Raw genomic sequence first — 13,018 nt, 5'->3', positions numbered from 1 at the left:
TTTGACTCTAGATAAAGAAATAGAGGGGAATTAAATCCACCTCGACTCCAACTTAATAACCTAGTATAGATTGTCATATCTCGATTCTTACGTTTTAACGGCAATAATTTCGAGTCTAATCCCTAGTGTTCATGGCATTCCTACCGGATACTAACTAGCATGTGAGGTCGTCCACCCATTCTCATGGCGAAACACGACCTTCTAGAGTGGAATAGATTCTACTACCAAATTCTATACTAACCACTAAGTTTTCATCAAGGCTTCATCAACCCCTCTAATGGAGGTTTAGCCTTGAGTCATCAAACCAACATTTCCCATTGAATCTAAACTAAACATAATGTAAGAAATTGAGATTTACTTAGTTAACAATAATGAATCTAATTTAATGGCTAGAATGGAATAATAACAAGAATTTAATTTAGATCTAGAATGGAAATGACAAAATTCGAAATTGACAACTAACTATTTTATTAATCTAATCAATCAAGAACAATCATTCAAAGATTTAATCTAAAACAGGAATTGAAATGGAACTAAAACTTAATCTATTAATAAAACTAGATCTAGAATTCTATATATTAATTTAGGTCTAACTAGCTACCATTAACAAAGAATGAAGCTTTTGTTTTTATACATCCAGATCCAAAAATCGTGCATGGGCTTGGAGCCATGTTTTGGGCGAAGAATCGGGCCCAAAACCAATTCTTCGGTCCAAAAAAGGCCTCTTCAGCTGCAGTTCGCTTCAACAGACTTTTCGTCCACTTCTGCTCCTCTGATTGGGACAAGGCTTGGACCATTGGAAAGCTCTTTCCGAGCCGGTCGTTTTGACATAAGGTAGGCCCAATTCCGAGGTCTGAGTCCAAAGATATGGCATTAGGAGTTTCTGACATTTGCTCCTTTATCTCGCTAAAAAGTGCGCAGTTCGCACATAATAGACTTTGAAGCCTAAAATGCATAAAAACACGTAATCAGTATAAACTCTTACTTATTATTCACATAATTGGTCTAACAGTATGATTATTAAGGGGTTAAAACTACAGTTTTGGGCTCTTATCAAGTATAATATTTATATTTGTTGTTAAAGTATAGGAAGAAAATCTGGAAAAAAAATGATAAAAACAATAGATTTCTATTAGGACATATTAACAAGTTTATTACTATGGTTAATAATATTGAGTGACATGTGGTGATGTGGTATTAGACCCACACGCCCACATACTAAATTTTTGAGCAACATACTAAATTTTTGAGTTCTAAGGGCGATTGAGAGAGTGTTGAGGACTATTTGGTCTTTTACTCCTTTTAACTAATTTTAGTTCGATACCCTCCCATGGAGGGAGATTGCCATTATGGGAAACTTTGACCAGCACCCTACATGGGCTTTTGTCGTTGACTCTCTAACAGGCTAACAACAACAGCGTCATCTGGAAGTTGATGAGAACTAGGGGTGGGAATTTGGCCCTAACGACCCTAACTCGGCCCTGACCGACCCGACCCTAAGCCCTATAAAGCCCTCACAACTAAAGCCCTCACAGAGTTTAGGGCCGGGCCCGCCCGGCCCTAATGCCTTCTAGGGCAGGGCTAGGGCTAAGATTCTAAAACATAGGCCCGACCCTAACCAAGCCCTAACCGGCCCTGTTTCATACTTTCACTATAAATACGTACACATACCATAATTGTCCAACTCTTTGTTAAATATTTTCAATTAAAATAACATTGTCCTTTGTAATCTATCACTTACACCCAAGGGTACTTCCAATAACTTGTTTTATATAACAAAAACTTGTCAAACTTAGCGACCATGAAGAACAATGAGCACTAGCCTAATAAAAAATAAGACTTTATTCCTTTGATCATCAAGTCAAAGTCCATAACTTATTATTCTCAATTTCTTTTCTCACTTATTTCTTATAAATTATATTTTTATTCACATCCAAGCCAAGTCTAAAACTAAAGGTTTCCTTCCACACCATTAAAGCAAAATCTGAGAGCGGACATTTGCAACATAGAAACCAAAAATAACCTTTGTCAGAAAAATGACATTTGTAATCTCAAACCTTTCTCCATCACTTGTTCAAAAGCCAATATTTTCATTTCCATATACAAAGCTTGAATCACTTTTAAATTAGAAGAAAGGTAATATTATATTTGTTTGAATCTATTATAGAAATAATTTATGATATTACAAATAGTTTAACAACTTCCATGACCCTTAACCAAAACTATTATGTTTCTTCTTTATATCTATTACTTCTTCCTTTAAAATGATAATATAATTATTTGTCTATGTATTTCAATGTTAAATGTAATTTTAGTGAGGTTTGAGTACAAGGAAGAACAAATTCCAAACTCTCGATGTACTTCAGTTCATTAGATTGTGGATGTGCATTTTAAATTTTTGGACTTATACAGGATTATTACTAGATTGGTTGGACTTTGAGTTTGTAGATTATTGTACATTTTTGTAATATAAATGAGTTTTAAAACTGATGTAGTAAAAAAAAAAGAAAATATATAGGCCCGACCCTAAAGCCCGACCCTAAAGCCTTTAAAGAGGGCTAGGGTCAGGGTCAGGGCTTGAGGTTTAGACTTGTGACCCGGCCCAACCCGGCCCTATGCTGACTTTAGGGCCAGGCCGACCCGGCCCTAATATCTGAAGGGCTTTAAATGTTTAGGGCCGGGCTAGCCCGACCCGGCCCATTGCCCACCCCTAATGAGAACACATCGCATGGTATCCCATTTCAAAAGGAGGTGATTATAAGATCCACATGTCAAATCTGACCGCAGCCAAGTCTAAAGCCCATACTGTAATGACCCGCCCCATCCTACCACGTCAATATTGTCACTGCGGACCACCAACAATGTGTGGTTTCTGGACTCCGGGCAGCAGTTTCCCAAGAGGTCACATATTCTTGGACTACTCCTGCCTAAGCACGCTTAACTGTGGAGTTCCCACGGAATCCACAACCAAACGATTCGGAAAATACATCAACGTTAGGATTTGGAGAATCAATTACTCATAGCCAAGATATTTGGATAGCCGCCTAAGCAAAGTGGGATCACACCATGGCACAACTATCACTCATACCCGAGCAAGGCGCCTTTACATCATACCCCTCCTTGGGCCACTCGTAGGAGATATCACACACACATGGTGCCCTCGCAGATCTCCCACCCAAACTTGATATTGTCCCCAACATTAGCCACCACACTGAGCCTAATCCATAGTTGGGGTTCATATACGGTGTAGGGTTTTCACTCAAAAGGCATCAATGCTATTAGGGGTGAAAGCCCACTCGATGTCAAGAATTTAGAGATGATCATGAACACATAATCTTATAGTAAATGGTGAAAATAAGGTGCAACTAACACATTCTGAACAAGGCCTCAGCCATGCAATGCTTATACAGGTTTGGCTTCTTAAAACTGACCAAAATAAATTTCATGCAGATAAAATTGATGTTTTGTACTATGAGCTTTCACAATTTTATCACTATATACCATGAACTTTTTTTAAAAAATGATTTAGGCTGCAAACTTTATTGAAAGCTTTACTTTTGGCCACCGTTACTATTATATTACAAAATGTGCTTACGTGGCTAATCGGATAGGTACCACGTCAGCTTCTGTTAGTACATATAGGCACCCCTTCATACACATAGGCATAAATAGTAACGGTGTCCCAAAGTGAAATTTTCAATAAAATTCGTGACCTAAATCATTCGAAGAAAAAGTTTATGGTCTAAAGTGATAAAAACATGAAAGTTCATGATACGCAACGGCAATTTTATCTTTCATACACGTACTACAACAATATATACTCAGGGGCAGAGCCAAAGGTGTGCAAGGGTGGGCAGCTGCAGACCCTAAACTTTCCCGAAAAATAAAATAAAATAAAATAATAAAATAAATAAAATAAAAAATCGTAGTCATGTTATGTCATGGGTAACCAAAATGTAGAAGTGTAACTCTATTTTATTCATTAATCAATCACCTTTAAGCTAAAAAAATTGTCATGTCATGTCTCAATGTATCATGTGCGTTGGTTTTCACTTTAATTCCCAAAGGTGAGAAATTTTGCTACTCTTGAGAGCACCTTATTGAAACTTAAATTAGAAAGAAAACAAAACGTCTTTCTTCTTCGAGTTTTCTGTGAATTTGTTTTAAAAAAACCCAACTCAAATACAAAATCTCGTGCCTCACTTCTCTCATTCTATGTGTGGTTTGTTTGGCTTCTCGTGCTTGCTCATTACTTTATCACTTATTATGTCAATTGTTACTGCCATTGATAGTATTTTCAATTTTGCATATTGTAAATAATTGACTCCATAATCATATAAGCGATGAGTGGTCGAACGATTGTTTAATAACATATATTGAGAAAGAGATATTTAAAGCATTGATTATGAAGCAATCATGCAACACTTTCATAAAATAGATACTAACGTATATACTTGTAATTTTTTGTTTGATTTCGAGTTTTCAGAAAATCTTTTTTTTTTTAATAATTAATGTACACATATTTGGAATAGGTGTAATAAATTTTGAGTGGCTTTTTTAATTAGTTGAATATTAATTTTCCCACGAGAATACTTGTCATGGAAAAAAAAAAAACAGTGCCAAACTATGGAAACCTTTTAGACAAAATATATTAGACAATAGTACAATACCCAACAAATGGTCAATAGTTTCCGACTTTGGTATCACCACAAAATGATTCGACTACTGAAATCAGATCTGAAAAAACGATTTTCAGAAGAGTTCAGAAAGAAACCATGAAAGCAAAGTCAAACTGCAAAAGTACAAGCCAGTACCCCAGTACCCCACAATAGATAATAACAAAAGTCATGCCGATAGACTAGAAAGGAATAGATTTGTTTTCAGTCCCCAGTAGCTGCATGTACAAGCGTACAATAGCTTCCCTTCTACCCAATAATACATTGAACTTCGCTGATTGCATTACAGACTACAGATACCAGAGTACGTGTCACGCGAAATGCCTGGATGCGAAGCAGCAACAAGCTACTGCACGAGAAATGAATCTAAATAAAACTCCCAACAATTAGCCAAAACCAGACCAAATTAAACTTTTACTATCAAAAAACGAAAAGACCAAATTAAACTTTGCTACTCCGTGGCTACATTGAATGAAGATTGAACTATTGAAGTAGTTCAACAGACGGGTTTAGCCATTGAGTTTAGCCATAGTTGTGAACTTTCTAGTTTTGATACAAGGCCAGGAAGTTTAGACTTAACTATTTAATTTGGTTCCCGGTTAGTATAGCTCAACACGTAAGGCCCCTCCTGATAGGGAATAAAGGGGCGCACGCCCTTGGTTTGTTCTCTATGAAGTGTGCCACGCTTTGTGAGTTATCTTATGACGAGTTTATTTCTTTCGGTAGTCTTGAGCCCTAGTTTGTTTTGGTTCATATTTTTGGGTATGTTTTAGGTCGCCCATATAAGGCTAAGTGTAGGGTTTTGAGAGTCACTTCTGGTTTATTCAATTTATTTGATCGACTCTTGGTTAAAAATCGATTTTTATCGATTCTCAATTAGAGATCGATTATTTTAGATTGTTTGAGAGCTAACGCTTCGCCACTCCTACATCAATGTTGGAGTTATCCCTCACATGAGGAAGAAGGAAAGAATCCGGTATTGTTTGTGTGAAGAGGTTTGAGCGAGTACACGCTAAGAAATGGTCTTGCCCAAGGCTCCCTTGGAGAGAAAAAGAAGATAGTTTTTTTCAGCACTCTTACGAAACAAGTCTCCTAGACTTTTCTGAGAAAAATCAAAGAAGCTTGTATGCTTGGATTGATTGGTTGCACGTGCTCATGCCTAAACTTGTCAGTTTCTATTTTTCTCCAGTAACCGCGAAATTGCAGTTTACTATAAAAACAGAAGTAAGATTTTGAAAAACCTAAGTCTTGCTTAGAAATCCAATTTTGAGAGCAATCAAAATTGAGATAAAACCCTTATAAAGAGAAAAGTTTGTAAGGAGATATGAACGATCTAGTAATGTGGAGAGACTTGAGAGGAGTGATTGTAATCTTCCTTCCCATACTTATAAAAGGATTAGCTCTTGTGAAAGTAGGCACCATTGGCCAAACCAAGGTACATCTTTGTGTTTGTGGTATATTTTACTTGTTTTATATTTCTATTGCCTGTTTGTAATAATTATATCCATAGATTAGGATTGTAATTGTTGGTTGTAATGAAAAATTATATATATATTTTTATTGGAGTAGTAGATTGTCCAAGTACAATTTATCTTAGTAGGGATCGATTGGTATCATTTTCCCCAACAATCAACTCCTTATCAAGCAAGCAACCGTATCGATCATATATATTTCAAAAGTATAGAACATGTGTATCACATTTATACTTTGTAAATGAGCATTTTAGTTTCCTTTACATACAGGGGAGGAAGGATAATGGAATTGGATTTGGGAAAAGGTTTAGACCGAGTTCGTTGCTGAGCGAACTGCCTACATATCTTCTCGTGATTCTGGGGGGCGAGAAGAATCAAGTCTCGCGTAGTTCATATAGGTGGTATTTATAGGCATTGGAAGGTATAGATCCCCGAGACACATGTACTGATATGTACATATGTAGGGTGGAGATTGTGTATGAGTATTAGGTTGGTTTTGGTAGGAATTGTGTGATGATTGGGAGTGGGTGCAGTAGTTCATATTGTTGGGGATTACACCAATATCAATCGGTTCCCCCACTACACAGATAACTTGTATGAACACACTTCAACTCCAGATAAATCTCAAATATCACAAACTACCTATACTAACATGCCCAACTCGCTAAACAACTATTAACAACAGATAATAATGTAAAGCAGTAAAAGCAAACCACAACACAAAGATTTACCGTGGTTCGGCCAATGATGCCTACTTCCACAAGAGCCCAGTTTAATAAAATGGGAAGGAAGATTACAATCTCTCCTTACAGTCTCTCACCTTACTAGATCACTCTTATCTCTTTCTGAGGGTTATATCTCGTAAAGGTACTCTCTCTTTGTTTAGTCACGGATTCCAATCCTCCGACTTGTTTTGGTTAGGTTTTCCAAAACCTTGATTTTTGGTTTTATCTCCAAAACCAAATTTGCATGGAATCTTGTAGCGAGGCCCACAAAATTATGCTGGCGCCACTCCACTCGACTCTGGCTACCAAGACTGAAGACTGGAAGCGCTGGCGGTGGCCACTTTGGTCGTAATTATGCTATGTTCTTGGAAATGTTCTTGGAACTCATCCTGGGCGGCTGGCCTTCGACTTGTCGCGATGCGAATTCGCTTGTTTCTCTCCGACTCCGGTTTCTCTCCTCATGTGAGGGATAACTCAACAATCTCCCCTCGAGCGGTGAGGGGGATACCTCCATGCAATTGCCAAATCAGCGGGAGGAGTGTCTTTGCCATTAAAGGCAATAGCCACAACAAACATCAAACTTACCTTTTCGGTAAGACTTTGGTCATCATATCCGACCCGTTCTTGTCGGTATGGATCTTCTCGATACACAAATGCTTGTCTCGAAAGTACTTCTCTAATCAATGATAAGCGCGCGTGTATGTGCTTGGATCTAGAATGAAAACTTCGGATTCTTGCTCAAGTGGATGGCGCCTCGACCGGTATCACGTAGAACTATTTGTTTTACGCTTTTTAGCCCTAGTTCGTCGAAGAACCTCTTCATCCATAGCAACTCTTTGCAACACTTTCGGTGGCTGCAATATACCGCTTACGTAGTGGAGAGGGCAACACACTTTTGCAACTTAGATTGCCAAGAAACTGCCCCCGCAAAAGTAAACCGGATAACCAGGAGGTGGACTTCATCGAGTCAACATCACCGCCATGTGCGCATCGGTGTAGCTTCAAGTAAGGGCTTACTTCCACCAAAGCACAAACACGATTTGGAAGTGCCTTTGAGATATCTCAATATCCACTTAACACCTTCCCAATGCTCTTTACTCGGATTTGATGGAAATCGCTTACCACCCCGGCGAAAGCAATATCGGTCTAGTACACACCATGGCATACATCAAACCGCCTCTGCGGATGCATAAGGAATCTTTTCCATCGACTCTGCTCATGCTCACCCTTAGGACACATCTCTTTGGTCATGCGGGCGGCCACCAAAGCGGATAACCGACCGGGCCGCTTTGATCCATGTTGAATCTCTTCAACACCTTCTCAATGTAGCTTTCTTGAGAAAGCCACAACTTTCCACTCTTTCTGTCACGAGTGATCCGCATCCCAAGTATCTGTTTTGCTTGACCCAAATCCTTCATCTCAAAGGACTTACTCAAGTCTTTCTTCAGCTTGGATATCTTGTTGATGTTTGGGCCAACTATCAACATATCATCCACATACAGCAATAGCACAATGAAATCCCCATCTGGAAATCTCTGAACAAACACACAATGATCGGAAGCAGACTTCTTGTATCCTTGCTTCGCCATAAAGGAATCAAACTTTATGTACCACTGTCTCGGTGCTTGCTTCAACCCATACAAGCTCTTTATCAGCTTGCATACTAGGTGCTCCTTGCCTTTGACCTCAAACCCCCCTCGGGTGGTCCATGTAGACATCTTCTTCAAGGTCTCCATGAAGAAAAAGCTGTCTTAACATCTAGGCTGCTTTCAACCTCTAGGTTCATACTTGCGGTCATACCCAATACCACCGGGATAGAAGTCATCTTCACTACTGAGGAGAGAAAATCTCATCAAAGTCAATCCCTTTCCTTTGACCGAATCCCTTCACAACAAAGGCGAAGCTTTGTGCCTTGGGTGAGGATTGTTCTCCTCATGCTTGACTTTGTATATCCACTTATTCTTGAGAACTTTTCTCCTGTGGGTTTCTCAACTAACTTCATAAGTGTGATTCTTATGCAAAGAATCCATCTCGTCATGCATGGCCTTCAACCACTTTTCTTTGTTTGTACCTTCAAGTGCCTCTTGATAGTACATAGGTTCTCCACCATCCGATAGTAAAGACGTCGCATTATGTGGTGGATACCTGGTTGAAGCTATTCTCCCTCTGTCGGACCTCCTTGCCCCATCTGGCGGTGCCTCGGGAGGATCCACTTTGCTTGCTCGGTGGTGGTTCATGCATCTCAAATGCATCTTCTATACCAATAGGTTCTATCCCATCATGAGCAATAGGATTCTCATCATGAGCTTCAAACTCATGGTTCTCTGCATTCTCAATGCATACGCTCGTTCCACGGTAGGAACTTTCGGTTCAATCAACAAGATCATTGGTGAAAGGCGTAGCTTCTCACCCCTCAAAGTCTGCTATGGTTTGGTCTTCTAAGAACACAACATCTCGACCCGGATTACCTTCTTGTTGATCGGATCATAGAGTTTGTAACCAAACTTTTCATCTCCATAACCCGGAAAAATGCAACCGCTTGGCTTTGTCATCAAGCTTGGATCTCTCATCCTTCGGAATATGCACAAATGCCCCGCACCCAAATAATACCAAGTATCCATAATCAACATCTCTCGGGCGACCATACTCTCTCGGATAATCACTATTCGGAGGCTTTCTTCAGCGACAGGTTGATCACATGCATTTGCAGCGCGATTGCTTCTACCCAAGAGCTTCTAGGTAGCTTAGAGTGAGATAGCATGCATCTTATCCTCTACAATGGTGCGGTTCATTCTCTCGCTATTCCATTCATTTGCGGTGTCTTGGGAACGGTGCGCTCATGACGAATCCCATGACTCGGCAATACTCTTCAAATGGCCCAATGTACTCACCCCCCATTATCGGCGAATACACTTCAACAACTTCCCGGTCTCTCTTTCCACCATGTTTGTGGAATTTCTCAAACACGCCAAGTACTTCATCCTTGGTCTTCGGACTATAGGCCCATATCTTTCTTGACGATCATCAATGAATGTCAAGAAGTATGAAACTCCCGGTGGGACTTCACTCTCATAGGACCACATAAGTCCGTGGTGCACTAGCTCGGGGCGATTGTCCTTTCGTGAGGCGGGAATCTTTGGAAAGACACCGTGTTGCTTTCCTACCAAACGATGAGTACATGTATTTAAATGTGTACCTTTAATGTCCGGCATGGCCTTTTTGCTTAGCAAGAACTTCCATCCCTTTTTATGCCCATGTGACCGCGGATCTCTTCTTGTGCCGATTCGGATGAAGCTTCTTCTTCGCCGCGATTTAAACCGCTTTACACAAACTAGCGTGTTTTGTAAAGAGAGCAAGTTTTTTCTTTCCTCGGCCGCTACAATGGAACCTGCGCTTTCGGTTCCATACCCGTTACCAAACGAGTTTACAAAGCCATCGTCATCTAATTTCCCGGCCGAAATTAGCTTTAACCGTATGTCGGGGACATGTCTTACATCCTTGAGTGTCAAGGTGTAGCCGACATTGGTTTCTACATGAACATCTCAATGCCTATAATCTTCGAGACGCCATGTTACCCATCCTCACTTCACCATATTCACCATACGTTTGTAGGTAGTGAAGAATCCCCTGTCGCGGTGTGACGTGATAGGATGCTCTCAGTATCTATCACCCACTCAGTATCGACATGAGGTACTAAGACAAAGACACACCACAATCTCGACCACAATTCCCACTAGGTCGCCGACTAGTGCGGTAGTATCTCGCCTGTGTTTCCGTTCCTCGCACCATGTCTTCATGTACACGGTTATTCTTCTCATCCCTCTTCGATTGTTCGCACTCATATCCGAAGTGGCCTTTTGTGGCACAATAGTAACATTGCCTCTCGCCTTAGGAGTTCTAAGCTTCACCCCTAGATTTTACGTCATCACCTCTAGAGCGAGATGGTTTTCTGCCGACCTCTCCCCGTTTCTCGTGAAAAGGATCTCCGAGAAGAAGAGCCGCTTCTTGCACTCCTTCTAGTCTCCTCATTCAACAAAGACGTGGTAGCCATCTCCATGGTAACAATTCCATCCTTGGTCGCTCCATGTAGAGAAACCGCTAATGTCTCCCAACTTTCGGGTAGAGAGCCTAATAGAAACAAAGCCTCAACTTCCGTCTCCCAAATTGATCTTCATCAAATGCATCGATTGATGATATTCGTACTTCATTAAGATGCTCGGACATTGAAGAACCTTCTTGGTACTTCGTGGTGCGCAAACTTCTTAACGACTAGCACTTTGTTTCCACCCGACTTCCTCTCATAAAGGTCTTCGAAGTTTCTTCCATAGATCGAATTTTGTAGTCTCTTGGGCTACATGGTGAAAGACACCGTCGTCAATCCACCGTCGAATGTATCCAATCGCTTTTACGTCAAGCTTTTTCCACTCAAAATTTCATCGGGCCGATTTTTCTCGGTTTTACTCCCTCATTCTCAATGGGAAGTGCCAAGTCCTTGCGAAGATAGCAAGTCTTCCATCTTGGCTTTCCGGATGGTGTAGTTCTTCCTATTCGGACTCATCATACGAAAGTGTTCACGGAATGGTCCATCTCTACAAGTTATTTAACCTCAAATTTTCTCTCGGGAATTTTGGTCAAACACGCCCGACCAAGATTCGGATAACACCCTAGGCTATTCTAACCAAGGCTCGATACCACTTGTTGGGGATTACACCAATATCAATCGGTTCCCCACTACCACGGATAACTTGTATGAACACACTTCAACTCGGATAAATCTCAAATATCACAAACTACCTATACTAACATGCCCAACTCGCTAAACAACTATTAACAACGGATAATAATGTAAAGCAAAAAAAGCAAACCACAACACAAAGATTTACCGTGGTTCGCCAATGATGCCTACTTCCACAAGAGCGGTTCTTAATAAAATGGGAAGGAAGATTACAATCTCTCCTACGGTCTCTCACCTTACTAGATCACTTTATCTCTTTCTGAGGGTTGTATCTCAGTAAAGGTACTCTCTCTTTGTTTTAGTCTGGATTCCAATCCTTCTGACTTGTTTTGGTTAGGTTTTCCAAAACCTTGATTTTTGGTTTTATCTCCAAAAACCAAATTTCGCGGGTACTGTAGCGAGGCCCACAAAAATTATGCCCCGAGTCAGTCGAAGACTGGAAAGACTCTGAAGCCTGAGCGCTGGCGCTGGCCACTTTGATTGGTCAATATGTCTTGGAACTCTCGAAGCGGCTGGCGCCGCTTCTCATCCGTGGCTGGCTCGACTTCGATCGCGATGCCGATGCGAATTCGCTTGTTTCTCTCCAGCTCCAGTTTCTCTCCTCATGTGAGGGATAACTCCAACACATATATCACGGTGATTGGAAGTACAGGTATGGCTATGGTGATGATTGCATCTGGATAAAGGATGTTGTCATCACTCGAAGCGTTCTGGTTGAGGTCGTCCATCCGACTTGAGGTATTCTGGTGTGAGCTGAAGTGTACCACCTACATAAAGCGAGTTGCTCACGAATCGATATTAGAGGTCAATGATATGAGTTCGCTACAATCTCTGCTTATGGTTAACGCGTGCTTAATATTCCTCAACCAAATATTACTCCCTTACATACTTTAACTAAATTATTTGGTATGGTCGCGTTCAAGTTGAGCAAGTGTATCAAATATATATTTTAACTTACTTATTGGTCTGGTCGCGTTCAAGTTTCAATGTGTCCTCTATTATATAAATCGCACTACAATTATTGTATCAGTAGATTCTGAACGACAATATCAATATCGGTGGCATGATTGCTTTATAGGTGACACTGCAATCTGTATAATCTGATCGCAATATGAGCAACGTGATTGCATTAAAAACAATTGGCTATTAGGCTTAGTCCAATGGCTCCTTATCCCACAAGAAGCGGCAACTCTGGCGGTTTTTACTCTTCATCTCACCTTTTCTTCAGCCTTCGTCTCTAAATTTCAGTCATCTGACTATGACTATATGAGTGTACTCACATTCCTATTGACCATGCAATGCCAATGTCATTGGTATTGGATGTATCATTAACATTGCCATCGAGATCTGTATAATCTGATCGCAATATGAGCAACGTGATTGCATTAAAAACAATTGGCTATTAGGCTT

Source organism: Coptis chinensis, chromosome 5, assembly GCF_015680905.1.
Source record: "Coptis chinensis isolate HL-2020 chromosome 5, ASM1568090v1, whole genome shotgun sequence".
Lineage (NCBI taxonomy): Eukaryota > Viridiplantae > Streptophyta > Magnoliopsida > Ranunculales > Ranunculaceae > Coptis > Coptis chinensis.
Note: the sequence above shows the minus strand (reverse complement) of the source record.